We start from the raw sequence: 18,835 nt of genomic DNA on the forward strand, positions 1-18,835 counted from the left end.
AGAATTTTGATACGTAAGCTGTTAATAATATAGAATGGTAAGGAGTGAATTATTGTGAAATGTAATCTTTTACTCTAAAAACACCACACTTAAGTAAACTAACAATTATATCGATTAGGAGTAATTGTTAGACTAGGTGGTTAACGTTAGAAACGGAGTATTGGCACGATTAATGTTGTTCATTAAGAGCAAACAACGTCAATTTGAAGTTGTGACTGAGTTCAGTTGTTAGTTAAATTTATTTTACTTTTAGTGAGATTTTTTTCTTTTTTTTAACACTTAAAATGAAAATTCATCTGAAGTATAAGTTCCGAATAAAGAGAGAATTTTTAAAGCGAATTAAAATTTATTTTGATGAAAAATTGACGTACAACCGTGATTCAATATGAACACCATCAAGGAACTAAATAAGTCAATAAGCTGTTATGTAAATTAAGAAACTTCTTGTTGCATCTAACCGTATCATATTTTGAATAACGAATTTTATTTTTGGTCTTCCTTGATTGTTCTAAATAGAATTTGATATGGATACTGCAATAAACAGTAACTTTTCTAATAAGATTAAGTATATTAGTTAAAGAGCAACTATCAGTAAGTACTTCAACCCAATGTTTCCTATGCCCTACTTAAATTTATTCATGGCCCATTTCGAAAATAATTTCCTACCAATATTTCATGGAATATTAAAATGTGTCAAAACACATATTTGAACTTTTGCATCCAAGTTGACAACATATTTGTAACAAAAAAAAAAGAGGTGTAAATTATTTGATCATTAGAATTAAATATTACTGTATCTTCTACACTAACTTAATTAAAGAAGGGGAGGTAACTTACCACATACTTCAGTCTTTGAATTTGCTTTTATTATTTATTATTTTCAGCACTTAATAACTTATTGGAGTCTGTGAACTGCAAGTTTTTTATACCATAGAAATTATAATACAAAATGTCCTGTATCATGCTCAAGTATGTCTGATTAGTATAATTAACAAAACATTTGAAATTTCTGTTAAAAAGCAGTTAGAACAGAAACAGGTCTAAGGTATGGAAAAACTAACATTACAGGTTGAAACAGTGTAAAACGTATTTTCATAACATGTGGTTACCTTATAGAAGTTTTAACATTTAAAAGCTTATGAATAAGAGAATATTGGATGAGTTTTTTGTTTGTTTTTTTAAGAGATCCTAGGTTGATAAACTTAAAACAAGAAGCTCTGTAAGTAGTACCAGTAGACTGGTGGTAGAATTTGAGATAGCTTACAGTAGATGGTCTAATTGACTTCTTTTTATCCATCCTAAATCATGTTATTATTAATATTGGTATTTATGTTATGTGCATCTAAAACTAAACATTAATATTATCTAAGGTTTCACCTGCTACCTTAAAATTATTGTTTTAGTGATGTTTATGTATATAAAGTTATACCTGTGGAACTTGTGATCATAAACTTAATGTAATTTGATAGTATGGGCATACCATTTCCTCATATCATATACACACACACACACTCACAAACCAAAGCAAATTGGTTGTATGGTACAGTTATGTACAAAAATAGATTTACTGGAATAAGTTGATCTCTATCAGAGACAAAACAAAATTATTAGGATATATAACCCTGTTATTAAAAACAAATTCTGGGAACTCTTTTTAGGAAAATAATAAAATGACTATGGTATATAATATTAAAAATATCAAACAACTGGTATATACATATTCTGTGTTAAGAAAAAATTAAATGACTGATATGTTGGATTCTGTTTCAGAAATGCTATAAAATGACTAGAATGTGTAACTACATATGAAATAAATGAAATGACTTTCAAGTAGGATTCTGTATTAGAAATAAAAAGAAATCTGTAGTCCTTATGCAATTTGAAAGTATGGACAAGCCATTATCTCATACACACACATGCACACACCAACTGAGATGATTGTACAGAAAAGTTATATGTGCAAAACGTAAATTACGCCAAAATAAAATATCTTGAAATGCTACTTTTGTATTTATTTCATGGTAGCTTTGGATAGTGTTTAGTAGGCCCATTTTGGTAAAGAATAACTGTACTAGTAATTTTGTCTTAACACAGAATATGTATATACCAGTTGTTTGATATTTTTAATATTATGTACCATGGTCATTTTATTATTTTCATAAAAGTGTTTCAACTGTTTGTTTTAAGGTTTGTGTAATGGAATGTTTCAAAAAACATTTTATTTAATATTTCAAGAAATACTGAAATAAATTCAATGAAACACCATGAAGTATACAATTCAGTGCACTTCAGAACATTTACTAACATTACATTTTTCAACTTTGAAACAAAAGCTTATACCCTAAAGGAAATTGTAGTTCTCTAACTATAGCTGAATTAAAAATTATGAATATGTTTCAATACAGTTAAAGCACATACTTCAATAGAAATTAGACCAAAAAAGTTGACATTCGAATTTATAAAATGTGTGTACATATTATCACATACTTATCAAAAAGTAGCCATTTCTTAGTTGGAAATCAAGCTGAAAATGCTGTACAAATGGTTTTTAACCTCAAAGTTAATGATTGAAATAATAGTCATTTTTTTTTAATTGTGTATATGTACATATAAGAAGTTGATTAACATAATTTGAGAACTTGCATTTCTTAAAATTGCAGGAATAGTATTACATAGTATAATATTATTTTAGCTTTACACCTACTTATTCTAACAGAATTATGTCAGCCATTCAAGTAGATCGCCAAGAAGAAGAAATGAAGCAGAAAGCTCAGAAAATGGCAACTTAAGCTAAAAACCCAATAGAGAAATTGCGATACCAGTGTCTACAGAGAGGAGCAAAAGGAATTAAAGGACTAGGAAGGTGTGTGGAGTAAGATTAATTTAGGTTATTCAGACTTTTGTTCCTTTTGGTGTGGATTCCTGTACATGGTGACAGCAGGGAAGGTTCTGTATTTTTATTTTACCTCCTCTGTGATTTAAATATTTACCCATTTGTTTGCTGTGATTGGCAAACCATGAAGGGGAGAAGAGGATCCTGGTGGTTGAGGGGTCCAACCCTAACACACCACTTTGGCCTTTAATTCCTGTAGATGGGCAGTCTTGGGGTGGCACCCCTTGGATCAGTTGGCTGGTCCATTTTGGTTAGGGTCAACCAAGTACCAGTATTGTATGTTCTGAACAGGTTTTGTAGACATAGTGTCTGATGCTGGTGTTTGGATATAGTGCTCACAAAAACCTGGCATTGCTGCAGTGTCCTTGTTTGACATCGTAGTGCGTCCCTTCGTAGGGCTCCGTGGTTGGTTGGATCAGTGGGCACCGAAATTTCCATTTTTTTAAAGTTTTTCCTACAATCTTAAAAAAATAGTGAAAAAACAGTCCATAGGTAAACGACTACATCTTGAAGATTCTAAACTGCAATCTTCAACATCTGTATCACCTGTTGTAACTCATTCTTTTATCCTACAATCTCTTTCAGACAAACCTTTAGGACAGATGTCTCCCTTTTTCATTCAGAAGGGACTAGAGGGACTTGTTGGCTGTTAAGTCCATAAAGAAGTTTCGATCTGATGACATATTGGTTGAAACATCCACATTTCAACACAGTGAACTCCTTTTGCATTCAAAGGCAATTGGGAATATACCTATTGATGTTACACCTCTTGCTACTTTGAATTCGTCACGAGGAGTTATTGTTGAGAGGGATTTGAAGAACATCACCGAGTCAGAGATTTTTGCTGATTTCTTCACTCAAAGAGTTTCTGCAGTGAGGCATATCTCCACTTGCAAAAATGGAATTACGATGCCGACCATTCTCATTCTGACATTTACATCACCACTTCCACCTGTCACCATCAAGGCAGATTATCTTAATTGCAGAGTACAGCCATACATTGCAAACCCTCTCCGATGTTTCAAGTGTTAGCGGTTCGTACACTCAAAGACGTCATGTCGTGGTTTTTGGATGTGTGCTTGTTGAGGTGGCAAAGGCCATGATACCTTTGAGTGTGAAATGGACCCTCATTGTGTAAGTTGCAATGGCTCTCACCTGTCCTACTTTCATTCTTGCCCTAAATGGTTGGAAGAAAAAGAGATGCAGAGTTTGAAAATGATTAATACCATGACTTATCCTGAGTCCAGAAAGTTGCTGTCCACCACTTCATCTTGGACATATGCTGCTGAACTTCATTCCACAACTACAGTGGGAGTACAGACAGATCTCTCTGTGCCTCCAAAAGAATCATTCTCAAAACAAATGAAAAGTCTTTTGACTTCCATGGTTAAAAAAACTGATGAATGAACTTCAACACCCATCTCTGTCCTTTACATACATTCCACACAAATCCCAAGATCCACTTCCTTTGGTTCTAGGTACAGGCATTTCTTCAGGTACATCTTCTCCATCCCCAAGATGCAAAAGATCATTCGTTCATATCCTCAGTTGCTGGAATCCTCTTCCAACAGCAAAGACCTGCCCAATTGAGCCAGGGAAGGATCTATGGATGTCGATAGACCTCATTTGAAGAAAGACAGTAAAGAAAAAAGATGTGGTCATAAACAGAAGGGTTCTCCACCCAATACATCTACACATAAATTAAATGGCCACCTTGATACAATGGTACTGTCAAGGTTTATGTTCTATTTTGGATGACATCAAAACACTGAGTGCTTCCTATATGTCTCTCCTTACAGGAAACATTTCTGAAACCTGCCGGCACAGTCATGTTTCAGCAGTTTTCTTTGTACATAAATGGCAGGCTGTGTGATGGACAAGTGCATGGAGGGGTGGCACTGTTGGTTGATCAGCATGTGCCCACCCTGTCTTTGCCACTCAACACACCCTTGGAGGCCATAGCCATCCATTTCCTCGGGTATTACCATCACTGTTTGTTCTCTCTACCTGTTGTCTAAAGAGACCTATGATCTATCAGGCCTTGATGTTCTCATTGAACAGTTGCTGTCTCGCTTTTTAATCCTGGGGAACTTTAATGGACATCATCCCCTTTGGAGAAGTACTGATATTGACAGAAGAGGTCACTCTGTAGAGGGTATGCTTTGTGATCACAACCTTTCTCTTTTCAGTACTGGTTCTTCTACTTATTTTCATGCACCAAATCAGTCCTTTACTGCTATTGATCTCTCAATTTGCTCCCCTTCACTATTCTCCCATTTTTTATGATAAAAGCTTTTGCTTGGAATCTAGCACTTCTGCTTCTTCCTTCACCTTCTTAGCCATCAAGACTTGGACAGAGTAATCACCTGTTTCCTTTTAAGCTGATTGTCTCTATGACTACAATCATCCCTATACATTGGTGGAATTCAAACTGGCCCTTTATTGGTCTTTCAGTACATTGGTTGGACCTGATGATGTACACTATGAAGTGCTGTGCCATCTATCTTCTGCTTTCGTGCTATTTTTCTAATTGTTTTTAACCGCATCTGCAGGAGAATGTTTTTCCTGATGCCTTGCAGCAGGCTATTGTCCTATCTTTCCCTAAGCCTGGGAAGGATCCCAAGGTTCCTTTAAACTACCATCCAATTGCTTTGATGAGCCCACTCTGTAAGACCTTAAAGAGGATAGTTATTGCTCATCTTGTGTGGTTCCTCAAATCAAACAACCTCCTCTCACTCACCCAGTGTGTGGGTTTCAACAACAGCACTCCAACATGGACCACCTGATTCAATTTTAAATGTCAATCAGAAAAGCCTTTCTCAAACAACATCTTATATCAATATTCTTTGATATTGAGAAGGCTTATGATACAACATGGAGGTATGGCATTTTGCAAAACCTTTAAATATATGGGTTACGTGGCCATTTGCCCATTTTTTATTAAAATTTTTTTAATGGACATGAGATTCCAAGATGGTGTGGGTTTGACACTTTCCCGTCCTTTTCTACAGGAATTTGGAGTCCCTCATGGCTGTGTTTTGAGTCAGAATTTTCATTATAAAATTCAATGCCATCACTGAACAACTTCCTCTTACTGTTTCAAATGGGCTCTATGTTGACAGCTTTCACATCTCATCTGAGTCATCAAATATGAGGTATATTGAGCAGCAGCTACAGACTGCCCTCAATCTTTTACTGAAGTGGACCCCAGCAAATGGCTTTAACTTCTCTTTCTCTAAAACCATTTGTATGCACTTTTGCTGCCAACGGGATATTCACCCTGATCGTGAACTTCGTATCGGTGAAGTTGTGCTGCCTGTGGTCCCTGAGACAAAGTTCTTGGGGCTTATCTCTGACTGTAAGCTGACCTTTATATCACACATCAAGCAGCTACAGGTCAAATGTACAAGAGCACTGAACATCATGTCTTCTCTTCTACCACTTGGGAAGTGGATCAATGTTCTATGCTAAAGGTATATCATGCTCTTATTTGATCAAAACTTGTCAATGGATCACTGGTCTATAGCTCTGCCAGGACCTCGGTCTTAAAGATACTGGGCCCCATTCATCATCAAGGACTTTGGCTCTACACTGGGACTTTTCACACTTCCCAATTTGGAGCTTATAAATAGAGTCTCGTGAACCTTCTTTGCACCTCTGCTGTTTGCAACTGTTCTTACTATATGCTTTGAAATTTCTTTCTTTACCAAAGCATCCCATCTGGGGTTTTGTTTTTCTTCCTCGGAACAGACGTTCTGCCATTGCCCCTTTTTGGCTTTTGTATCCAGGTGCATTTGGATGATTTGGATCTGTCCTTGGATAACATTGCTGTATGCACTGGTCAGCCCATCCCACCATGGCTTCTTACAGCGCCCAAATGTGACCTATCTTTAAGTAATCTGAGAAAAGCAGACACTCCCGATTGGAAATACTGTTATTTGCTGAACATCTTTTGAACCATCCTTCCATTTCTATTTATACAGATGGTTCAAAATCAGGTGACTGTGTGGGCTCTTCTATTCTTTGTTGTGGTTTGATAGTTTGTGCAAAATCCCCTCTATAGCTTCTGTGTTCACTGCTGAACTGTACGCCATTTTTCTTGTGCTGGATCACATAGAAGCTAAGCAGTACTCAAACTGCACTATTTATACTGACTCAGTTTCTACTGGCCCAGGAATTGCTTCACATTAGTTCACACCCTGTTCTTGTTGATATTTGAAACCAACTGGCGCATTTCTCTTTAACATCTGCTTTTATCCAGTTTTTCAGGATATTGGTCCATGTTGGTATTTGTGGGAATGAGCTCACCGACACCACAGCTAAATCTATCTGCTCTGGCACTATCACCATTGTACCTGTTCCATACATGGAATATGGTCTTGTATTCAAGACTTGGCTCCGTGCCAGTCGACTTGGAGTAAGCAACATGAAAACAAGCTTTTCCAAATAAAACCCTATATTGGACTATGGCCATCTTGCTTCCATAAGGATTGAGAAGAGTTGTTCTAACTAGACTACGCATTGATCACAGTTTTTTAACTCATTATTTTCTTTTATCTGGGACTGATGCACTAGTGTGTTGTCTGTGTAATACTCATTTCACAATAAGCAACATTTTACTGTCTTGCTGTTGTTTTGACTCTCAACGTCGGCACCATTTTAAACATGTTCTGTCCCAAGGTTTATCCATAATGTTAGACAGTGTTATTGGTGATAGTGACACTGTCCACCTTCAAAATGTTTTCAGTTTTTTAAAGACTATTAATCTTTTTAATGGTATTTAAGTTTTTTTAATTTATGCATTAGACCTTTTTTAATGTGATTTTCTTTTAAGAATCAAAATCCATCTAGTTTGATTTGAAGTTAGAAAATGGCTGTAATGTCAAATAACTCAGCCAGAACTGGAAAGGCCAACTTCAGGTGCCTAACACTGCTGTTTGAACTACCTGTTAATCATCCTGGCAAGTTACAATTAAAATTTTGCTACAAGTATTTTAGAACTTTCATTACTTTACTTTCTGCAGATGGCCATAACATCAAATAACTCTGAACCAGGACTGGAAAGGCTGACTTGAGGTGAATGATTGTGGTTTTTGAATTTGTGTGTTAGTCTTCCTGGCAAGTTATGATAATTACAATTATACTACAGAAAGTCCTTTACAACTTGCATTACTGTAGTTTTTCTCTTACTGCTGTAGGCTAGATGCAAATATTGGTTTTAAAGCTATTTATGTCGTATTTTTTTAAGTTTGTTTTTTCCCTTAAGTTCCTTTTATGAATTTTACTAAATTTACTTTAATTTTAACTTTTACCAGATGTTTGGCACAGATAGCCTAGCTGCTTTGTGCCATAAAACACCAAACCAACCAACCAACCAACCAGATTTTTGTTCAATTGAACCTCTTTTTTTTAATTTCATTTCTTACAGAAGGCTTCCATAAGACACTGAGATCAATGACTATCCTAATTAATTACATATACTTTTCAAAGTTCATCACCCATACATAATATAGAACAAATAACTTTTGAGGGTCCATGTGAGTACCATTCAATCTATAAAGATGGTGGTATTTTCTCATTATGTAGTAGTATTAACACGGTGATTTATTAGCAGAGTATATAGAATTTTACATTTTCCTCAGCTTTTCGGATGTTTGGTTCTATTTTATTATGTAAGAGATTTACTGAGCCTTTCTATCTCATTGTGTTACATCCTTCTTGTCACATTCCTATTGCTCTTCCCTTATGTCTCTCTGTTAACAAAAATGGTTGGTCTTTTGTTGTTAGTCTGACATAAATGTCAGACTTTATTAACTCCTTTGTTCTGTTCAAGTAATTTCAGGTTGCTTATCATTAACTTCTCCCTTTCAGAATCCCCTCATTGTGTGTCTCTACCTTGGAACCTCTCTGTCTTTCTACCTTTATTAAATTGTTTCACTCCTCCAATTGGTATGTTTGTCCCTGGATGTGGATGCTCACAAACTGTTTCATATTTCTTTGCATTCATCACCTGAATCATTCTCTTGCTTCCCATTTTTGCCAGCCTGAGAACGAGATCCTCCAGGTGAGCATGTGAATGACTCCCCACACGTTCGTTTCTCATTATATATACACCACCTTGCTGTTTTCAATTCCTGCTGGATTTTGATATCCATTGGTTACCTTTATTCAAACAACTTACCATCTTTGGTAAAAGTAAGAACATTTTCTTTTTAAGCCCCTCTTTATATTTATCATGATCGAACCAGTTGGTTGGTATTGTTTTCCAGGATGTGCTTATTTTCCAAAATTTGTATTGAGCCAGGATAATGGAAAACATAGAAACTATGTGCTTTCATTCTGTCAGTTCTTCATGTTATACATACTTACTCAGTTGTTTGATCCAGATCATATGTATTCCATGGACTGTCATGGAAAAAGAGACAGCACCAAGGAAGTGATTGCCCACTTCTTTGTTTTATACTTGCCAACTTTTAGAAATAGGTTTCATGGTCACCCATTGCACTGTCTCCAGCAAAAGACCTTTCTGGGTGGTGGTATGATGAATTGGAATTCATTTAATTGTTTTCCCCTTACATTTTGGACAAAGGTTGAGGCAGGGTGTGTGCCTCTATAGAACCTTTGCCATCAAGTATTGTATGCCATGGGCTTCACTTGAGGTACTTTCTGTGGGTAAAATTTTGTACCAGCCACTCCTCCATTTTAGTGTGGAATTCTAACATTTTTTTATGTGGAGGTGAACTGTCTTTTTCGAAGTTAACATTTTCCTAATCTGAAAATGTAATTTCAATAGATGATCACTTTTGTACTAATTTCCAGTCATCCTCCCTATTTTCTGTGCATTTTTCTTTTGTCTTGTCTTATCAAAAAAGTTTTCACAAGTGCAAGTGTATAGGGGGAGTGGCTGAGCTTGGGGTAGTGTAGCCCTTATTTAATAGAACACTTTTATCACATGATGACTGTATCATGCACCATCGCAGTTCACACTAAACATGTAAATTTAGGCTGTGATTATTTCAGAGCTAGTGGCATGCAACTTTTATAGGCAAACATGGAAGGAAGGTAAGAGTTGTGTGTGAAGAGGTTATTAACTGTTGGAACTATGTTTTCAAACCACCACACTACAATTAGGTTACAAATGGACCATTGCATTTAACCTGGGTAGGTACTATCCATGGGGATGGCCAGGGTCCAGGGGATTGGTTGTTATCATAGTTGTTGAACAACTCTGATATACAAGGACTTCAGTGGTCAGTAAATAACCTCAAGGTAAGCTGCAGCTGAAAATACTGAACTTTAGTAATCATCCAACTGTATATTTTGCTCTTCAGGTTGAAAAGTCTGTATTTATGTTTACATCTATTATTTATCCTTTCAGGTTGTTCAAGTATCCAAGTCTTAAATGTAAATTCTTGTGTGCTTAAAATATTGTTTTGGTGTCTAGCTTATCTCTGCATATAAAGTAAGTTCTATAAAGCATGATGGTCATTAAAGTTTAGTATTTTAATAGTAAAACTGGAAGCTTTTTATAAAAACATTTTAAATCCACAGTGTTGTAGATAATAAAACTATTTTCCTACCTTACTGTACTTAATATACAATTTTTTATATTTTGTTTTAAAGTAAACAATAATGTTTTTTCCCTCTTTTTTAATATCACTTGTGTTTAGAAGTAAAATGTAGAAATATATAAACTGACATCTTTAATTTTTTTCAGTTTTATTTATTTATTTACATGCTGAAGTACTCCTCTAATCTACATCTTTATTGTTGTAAATTGTTTTCAAGAGTACTGTAAATAATTTCTGACAAAGCTGTTTACTATTGTAATGTATAATTTGAAGTAGATTAAGTTGCTTATGAATTTAATGTTTTATTTTCAAAATTAGTTGTTTAAAGGGTAATTAGTCATTTCCACAAGTTTGAACTCTTGTGCACTGTTTTTGGAACAAGGATTCTTTGAAATACTCAACTCTTCTTACAAGAATATATGAAAGTGAACATAAGAAAATAAATAATCATAGTGTTTTCCAAATGTCACCCTTATTCAGTATCATGAATTATTTCCTAACAAATGTGTTCTAAGAGAAAATGTAAAACAAGTTAGTGTTTCTTAACAATGTGTTAACTTTATTTCTAAAGGTGCTGATGAAAATATATTTTCCTGAAAATGTGGATGTATTTTTAATGAAACCATGAATTCTTCTACATTTCATATTTTTAGATATAAACCAAAATTTAAAGAATTAACTTTTGTAGTTTCTAAGTACCTGATTGGTTAAGTTTAAATGTAAGGAAATAGCATTAGGATAATGGTCATTTTTTGGGTAGAGGCAGTACATATATGAATATATTTGTCTTCATATATGAACAGTGTAATTAGTCTGAATGATTATCAGTGGAAGATAAAGTTATTTATCCTTTCTTTAGTTATTCAGTAACATGCACTCAATGTCTGAAGCAAAGGTTCTTCATTGTTATTACACAAAAATCCAGTGGAAAAAAGTTTTATGAAAGATTTAATTTTTGTAAAACCAGTATGTTTTGCATGTTAGGAATGGATGAAAAGTGTTTTCTTTCTTTGTTATTGAAGAAGCTTAATTAGGAAACAACAACAAACTTTTATACTACTTACAGTCCATTTGTTTTTTTTATAAAGATTTTGCTTGTGAAAAATTTGGAACTAATGGTCTGATCTCTTATTGTAATTATCAGAATTTTTAACATATAGAAATGAAGTATGCAAAAAAAAAGGAAGTATAGGTATATTGACTCTTTCGTGATGAGTCAGTGGTCAAAGGGCATGTTATCTTGTTTGTTCACTTACATTTTAAAATATTATTGAAGTACTATTTGGAACCAAATTATAGATTATAATTCAAACATTACTATTATATATGAATTAATTTATTAATTTGAAAGTAAATATTAAGAGAACATACCTAAATATATTTTTTATTGAGTAACATTGTAAACTGAATGAAGCATTGTTCAAACTTAGATGTTTGTGATGTCAAAATACTAAGTCTATAGTTTTGTACAAATTACGAACTTAAATTACCACTATTAACAAGCTAAATTTAAAATAAGAATTTTTTTTTTTTTTTATTATTTTGCTGAGATATGGCTTATGTACTGAATCAAACAGTGTTTCCATTTTAAATGTATTTAGGAGATTTTAATGATTACACAAATACTTGATAGTTTTTGGATGAAGAATATTTTTTTAATCAGAACATGAAATACCTTTCCACTCAGACTAGTAACAAAACACTATTTTCACAAACAAATCTTCAGTAAAAATATTTCATTAAAAAAATCTGATTTATGCACTGAATAAAACAGTGTCTCCATTTTAAATGTATTTAGGAGATTTTAGTGATTACACAAATACTTGATAGATTTTGGATGAAGAATGGTTTTTTTAATCAGAACACGAAATACCTCTCCACTCAGATTAGTAACAAAACACTATTTTCACAAACAAATCTTCAGTAAAAATATTTCATTAAAAAATCTGATTTTTTTGTGTACATAAATTTTTTAATCTGTATGAAACCATGCATTCTTGTACATTTCATATTTTTAGGTATAAACCAAAATCTTATGAAGATACACATGCTGTATCAAAATTCATAGTGCAAATACTTAATGTGTAGACAAACTTTTGTATATTATACCAAGCTCATTATGAAAGGGTTAAATAAAACAGATTTTAAAGACCTCTAATTTTAAAAAAAAATTAAAACAATAAAAATATTGTATAATTAATGTATTCTAGAAGTGCATTGAAGGACTTTGTTAATAATATAAATTTTTTCTGATGATAAACTTGTAGAGCCTTTCTGATAATGGATGATTCTGGAGATAAGAAATTGGACTTGGAATAATTTACTAAAGGTCTTCAAGACTTTGGGATTTCTTTGGAAAAACATGAAGTTGAAAAATTGTTTAATGACATAGATAAAGATGGAAGTGGTCATTTAAATTTTAATGAGTTTCTTAAAGCCCTAAGGGTAAGAAGTGAATTTAATTAATATGTTTTACCTAATTAATGATGTGCTATAACTGTTTCCTTGTAAAATGGCTTATCTCTATATTTTTTGTTTGTTTTGAAGTTTCATTGTAAATAACTACATGATGTTTATATAGGGTGTATACAGTCAGGGATAATATAGTAAAATCAGAGAACTGTATTTTCTTTCAGTCAGTGATCATTAATAAAAATGTATTGGCTGGCTAATATGTCTAGTATACAAGTTCAATAACTCATTTAAGATAATAAATGCAGTAATTTAAAAATAATTTCCCTATATATTTAATGTGAATGGTCAGGGAAATGTAGAAAATGTTGGGAAATAATTTTTTTACAGTTCTGAATTCACCTCGTTATATGATCTTCATGTGAATGAGATACGATACATGATTGACAGAACAACTCTTATCTCATATTTTTTGTCTAACCAGAAGTGTTTATTAAAAATAAAAAAGTGTTCAAATTTGATATATAAAAGCATTTACATTAATGCTGGGTCATTAGTCAATTAACCTGCATAATTTTCATTATCTGTAAATATGGATTAGTTGTGGAAAATGCCAAATTACCCCTAATAAGTTAAGTATCCACAGCTTGGAAACCACTGTATTAAAGGCTATTTGCTACCATTTTTAATTTTGATCTGCTGATTAGAGGGAAAATAAGTTGCTGGTAACAACCAATTCTTGGGCTGCTTTAGTATGAATTTAGTTTTCTTTTTTCTCTTTTTTGTTCACAATAGTTTATAGTGTAATTTGTAACTGGCATAACAGTTCTTTAGCATTAAATATACTAAGTTTACTTTTTCTACGTTGTGTAAATGTCATGTTTTGTTATTCCATACCTCTTACTTTTCTGCATTTCTGTTCTGTGGATGTTGTATCTTCCAGAGTTTGTACATTAGATAAGGTATTTCTTAGCATACTTAAATTCCTTGACATTTTTACTGACTTCAAGCTTTTGTTTCTTTTATGGTGACTTATCAGATCCTTCCATATCTGGTTACAAAGCAGCCTCATCTACAATAAAAGCAGTCAATCTCTCTTATCCTTATTATTCATGTAGTTCTTTGAGCCTTTTTTCTATAACAACTCACAGTTCCTTGGGCATAGTATTCTTATATTTCTTGGCTAGCCCTTTTGATAGCTGTGCCCTTGATGTTTCATATACCTTGTTTTCTTGCAAGGCCTTATACTTGTGTTTAGTTTGTGCCTTCTTACCTAAATTTGGACTCCAAGAAAATGTAACTGTTTTTTACCTGTTGTGTTACCTACCATGTCTAATGCCAATTCTCATTGTGAAGAATTTTTTTTATGTCCAGTTAAGAAGACTCATTTTACTAATGCTTTACATGCTACATTGATATTACCTTGTTTATACATTTTCATAATCCAGAGAACAACTTGTTAAACTTACAAAAATAACTGAATATTTCAAATGTCATTTTTAAAACACAAATAATATATATTGAACTAAATTATAAAAGTAAGACCTAAATGCAATTTAACTGTCTATCTAACTTTAGCATATTTAGGTAAGAAAACACTGTAAGTGGTATAGTCAATCCAGCAGACAACAATACCAAAGACAGTTATAGCTACTTCAATAAAAAAAAAAAAAAATGTAATCCAATTTCAAACCAACCTTTAGTGCAGTATAGTGCAAATTGAGCTCTTGCAATGAACACACACACTTGTGCCAATTAACTACATGTACATTGTAAATCTCAAGGCAAAGTATAGAAGGTGGTTGTGTCTTTTATGTCATGTAAACCTACATTGCTGTGTAGATACTTAGCAACTTTAGCTATATAGTGGCTAAGAATGAACCACTGCTAAAGTCTAAACTTTTCATAGCACGTGATATCACGAGACATGAAAACTGCAGTAAGTATCTGTTAAAAGGTTTCTTTTGAAATAAAGTAATTAGAACTGACAACAAAAAAGTAAAATTATAAGAGACATTATGATGGTAATTTCATGGACATGTATTTGATAGTAAAGTGGTTTTGTTAATAAAATTTGAATGTAATGCAGTACATACACAGGATAGAGGATATCTGCACATGGTCTTGAAATTTTATTTGTCATATTGCTGTATCTTCAGCCTCAGTATTATATTTGACTCTGGGTTTGGATGTCCAAGCTAGATGTAACCCCAAGAACATGAGCTATTTTTTGTTACTTGCTTTATTATGACATGGGCTCACAACAAACATATTTCTTTACCATCCAAAATCCCTGTTAAGGATTCCAGAGGTGTCAGGTTGAGAAATTTTCACTATTCAAAAAAGAAAATCCTCTTTTTTATAATATGTAACTCAATATATGGATTCATATGGTCAAGAACTCTTGCATGTCACATATCCCTGCCTTTTTCTATAGACAGAATTCTACTATCTGTGATATAAAGTTCTAAGAGAGGATTAATTCATGTGAATGTTTATAGAGAATTGTTTCTGTTGGATGTTATATTTCTCACTTCTTCATCCACATTATTGCTTAGCTTTCTAAGAAATTGGAAATGAAGTATTTGTTCTTAGTATGATGTCTCATAGCTTCAACCAGAATGTGGAATGCCTTATGTCTTTATTTTTATTTTTTCCTTAACTTTAATTGGTTTTCCATTTGCACTGCCCTAGATTTGTTGAGCCTATTCTTTGCCCTACTTCGGTATTTTCAATTCTCCCAGTGTACACACTTACAAGGCCAGTTTCATGACATGGTAGATCTTTTCTTCAAGTAAGATGAAGGGAGCCTTAACCCTATGAGGATGTCCAGATTTTAGTTTACTGATCACTTTCTCTCAGAATCTTCTACCTCAGATATAAAACAGTGTTTTGTACTTTTACCCTACTTTCCTACTCTTGTCACAACCTATGAATGTACAAGGCTTCACTAGTTCTGTTGTCACTGCCCAGGACTCAATTTCGATTAGAAAAGGTGTCTAGTAGTTTTATGTTGTGTGCTGCTAACCCAGGACCTAAAATAGTTAGCAGTATGTTGCAACTGCTTAACAGTAATTCCCAGTTAAAGCTTCATGAAAACAAGTTAACCATAACTATAACAAAATTGAGAATAAATATATATATTACACACATTTTTATTTGATGTAAATTTTGTTGAAACTCTGTGATTAAGGTAAAGTTTTAGTAAATTAGTACAATACAATGTTGTCTTTTCATATTTTCAGTCAATTTCAACAATATCAGATGATTCTGAATGATTTTTAACAAGAAGGATTTTTTGTATATATTCTCCAGACAGCAGGTATTGGTATTAGCACCTTAATTAAAATAAAGTACAGAACAATGTTTCAATCATCTTAGGTCATCTTCAGGTAAACAAAGAGAGAACTTGCAACTGACCATTGCCAGGCACGTCATAAGAATGAGAGTGTAAATGAGTATGGGATTGTACAGGGTCTTCCAGTTAGATGTAAGGTTATTAATTAATGTAGGCATAAAGGTGTTCCTTTATATTGACTGGGTTTTAGTTGTTGTGTAAGTAGGACTTCTTTGATTTTGTGTTTGTATATGTTTGTTTTCCTACTTAGTATCTGGGTGTTTTCTATGGTTATGTTGTGTTTACTAGACTTGCAGTGGTCAAAAATGTGTTAAGATGTTTCTGTATGTTATTTGAAGCTGGTTTCCATTTTTCTGCTTGTTTCTCCAATATAGAAGGATTGTTGGTATCACGTTATTTTCTTTTGTCTTTTGCTTTTTATATGGCTGTATATTATACCACCTTCCTGATTGGAACCATTTATAAAATTGCTTAGACAAAAGCAAATTTTCCATTGCAGAATCAGTTAATGAAATTCAACACGAGTTTGAAAAATTGGCAATGACTTGTGAGAATAATAAAGCAAATTTTCATGCCTGTTCAGATGGTTCAAAGTATTAAATTAGTATACTGTAAACTCCAGTTTTCATGCATTTCTATCTACATTGTTTATGTCCAGTAAACCATAAAGATGCTGCATAAAGGTATCAAGCTCTTCATTCCCAAAATGCTCCCCTTGAGGTGGATTCGTGTATGTGGTGAGAGGACCTCCCAGATGAGGTAAACTGAAAGTGCAGAACCATGTGTTTGTGGTGCGTGGCAACCTGTGAAGGGGGAGGAGAGGATCCTGGCAGTTGAGGGGTCCAACTCCAACATGCCGCTTTGGCCTTAATTTCTTGTAGATGTGAAGCTTTGTAGTGAACCTCCCAGGGTCAGTTGACTGGTTTCCTTGGACTGCTGTCAACTGAGTACCAGTGTTGGATGTTCCCAATATGTGTTGTGGATATTGCTGCAGTGTCCTTGTTTGGCATTGCAATGCCTCTCCTCATAGGTGGGGTCAGTGAGCACTGAAATGTAACATCTTTATTATGGATACTCCCCATTTATGAAAAAATAAATAAAAATGAAAACATTGAAAACAAAACATTATCAGAAGATGACCACACATAGAGGACTCTGTTGTACAGTTAACATTGCAGTCATATTCCATACCTTAATTTCTAATTATCCTTTCCTTGTTTGAGAAATCCATAAGACAAATGTCCCCCTTTTTTTTATTCAAAAGGGATTAGAGTGGCTTGCTGACTTCCCTAAGTCAGTAAAGGAATTGCTCTCTGGAAACCTTTTGGTGGAAACATCTTCACCACAACATACCAAACTTCTCTTGAAATTGAAAGCCATTGGGGATATATCCATCGAAGTTACTCTCCATGCAACTTTGAATTCTTCCAGAGAAGTTATAGTTGAGAGGGATTTAAAGAACATTCCTGAGTTGGAGATCCTCGTTGGTTTCTCCAACCAAGATATTTCTGCAGTGCACTAAATCTCCACTCACAAAGACAGAATTATAGCACCTACTAATATTCTGATATTGATGTTTACATCACTACATCCTCCTGCCACAGTCAAAGCAGGTTATCTGAACTGTTAGGTATGGCTATACATTACCAACCCTATTAGATGATTCCAGTATCAATTGTTCGGTCACTCAAAAACATCATGTTGTGTTTTTTTAACATATGCTCATTGTGGTGGCAAAGACAACATCACTTATGAGTGCAAACTCATAACCATGCTGTGTTAATTGCAGTGGTCCATACCCCTCTTACTCCTGCCATAAATTAGTGGGGGAGAAAGAGGTGCAATGCTTGTACATTATAAACAGTATCTTCTATCTTGAGGCTCAGAAATTATTGTCCCCAACTCCATCTTGGACATATGCTTCTGCACTTCATTCCACTGCCATTGTGGGGAGTGCAGACAGATCTCTCCATGTCTCCAACAAAGTCATTTGCAAAACATCTGAATAATCTTTTACTCTCCATGATTAAAAGAGTTAATGAGTATGTTTACTTCCATCTCTGTCCCTGCCACTCCTTCCAGTGACTACTGGTTCCACTTCCTTTGGCTTTGGGTGTTTCCTCAGATGCATTCTCTTCTGCAGCCCCAAGAAGTAAAACAACCCTTTGTTCATGCCCTCAGTTGCTGGAATCTTTGTCCACAGACAAAGACCTGCCTACTCAACCCCCAGATCCATGGAGATTGATATACCTTTCTCCAATAAAGAAAGAAAATGTGATTGAAAACAGACGGGCTCTTGGATTATAATAGCCCCTTTACTCTGGTGGAACTCAAACTTGCTCTTCATCAGTCTGGCAGTACATGAGTTGGACCTGATGATATTCATTAATGTTGTGCCATCTCTCCTGTCTCTCTTGCTATTCATCTGGTTGTTTTTAACTGGATCTGGCAGGAGAATGTTTTTTCTTATGCTTGGCATTATACTCCCTTTCTCTAAGCCTGGGAAGGATCTCAAGATTACTTTGAACTACCATTCAATTGCTTTGACAAGCTGTCTCTATAAGATCTTAGAGAAGATGGTTAATGCTCATCTTTTTTGGT

General features: G+C 34.0%; 1 pseudogene across 1 annotated transcript in view; it reads left to right on the forward strand.

Annotated features, from left to right (window-relative positions):
- Nucleotides 1-2,720: 2,720 nt before the first annotated feature.
- Nucleotides 2,721-18,835, forward strand: part of LOC143245571 (calcyphosin-like protein) — a 39,460-nt pseudogene continuing 23,345 nt past the window's right edge. Inside the window, exons 1-2 of the transcript XR_013025642.1 lie at nucleotides 2,721-2,863; nucleotides 12,732-12,909. The product of XR_013025642.1 is annotated as a calcyphosin-like protein (transcript). The remainder of the gene's footprint in view (nucleotides 2,864-12,731; nucleotides 12,910-18,835) is intronic.

This window comes from Tachypleus tridentatus, chromosome 2, assembly GCF_004210375.1.
Source record: "Tachypleus tridentatus isolate NWPU-2018 chromosome 2, ASM421037v1, whole genome shotgun sequence".
Lineage (NCBI taxonomy): Eukaryota > Metazoa > Arthropoda > Merostomata > Xiphosura > Limulidae > Tachypleus > Tachypleus tridentatus.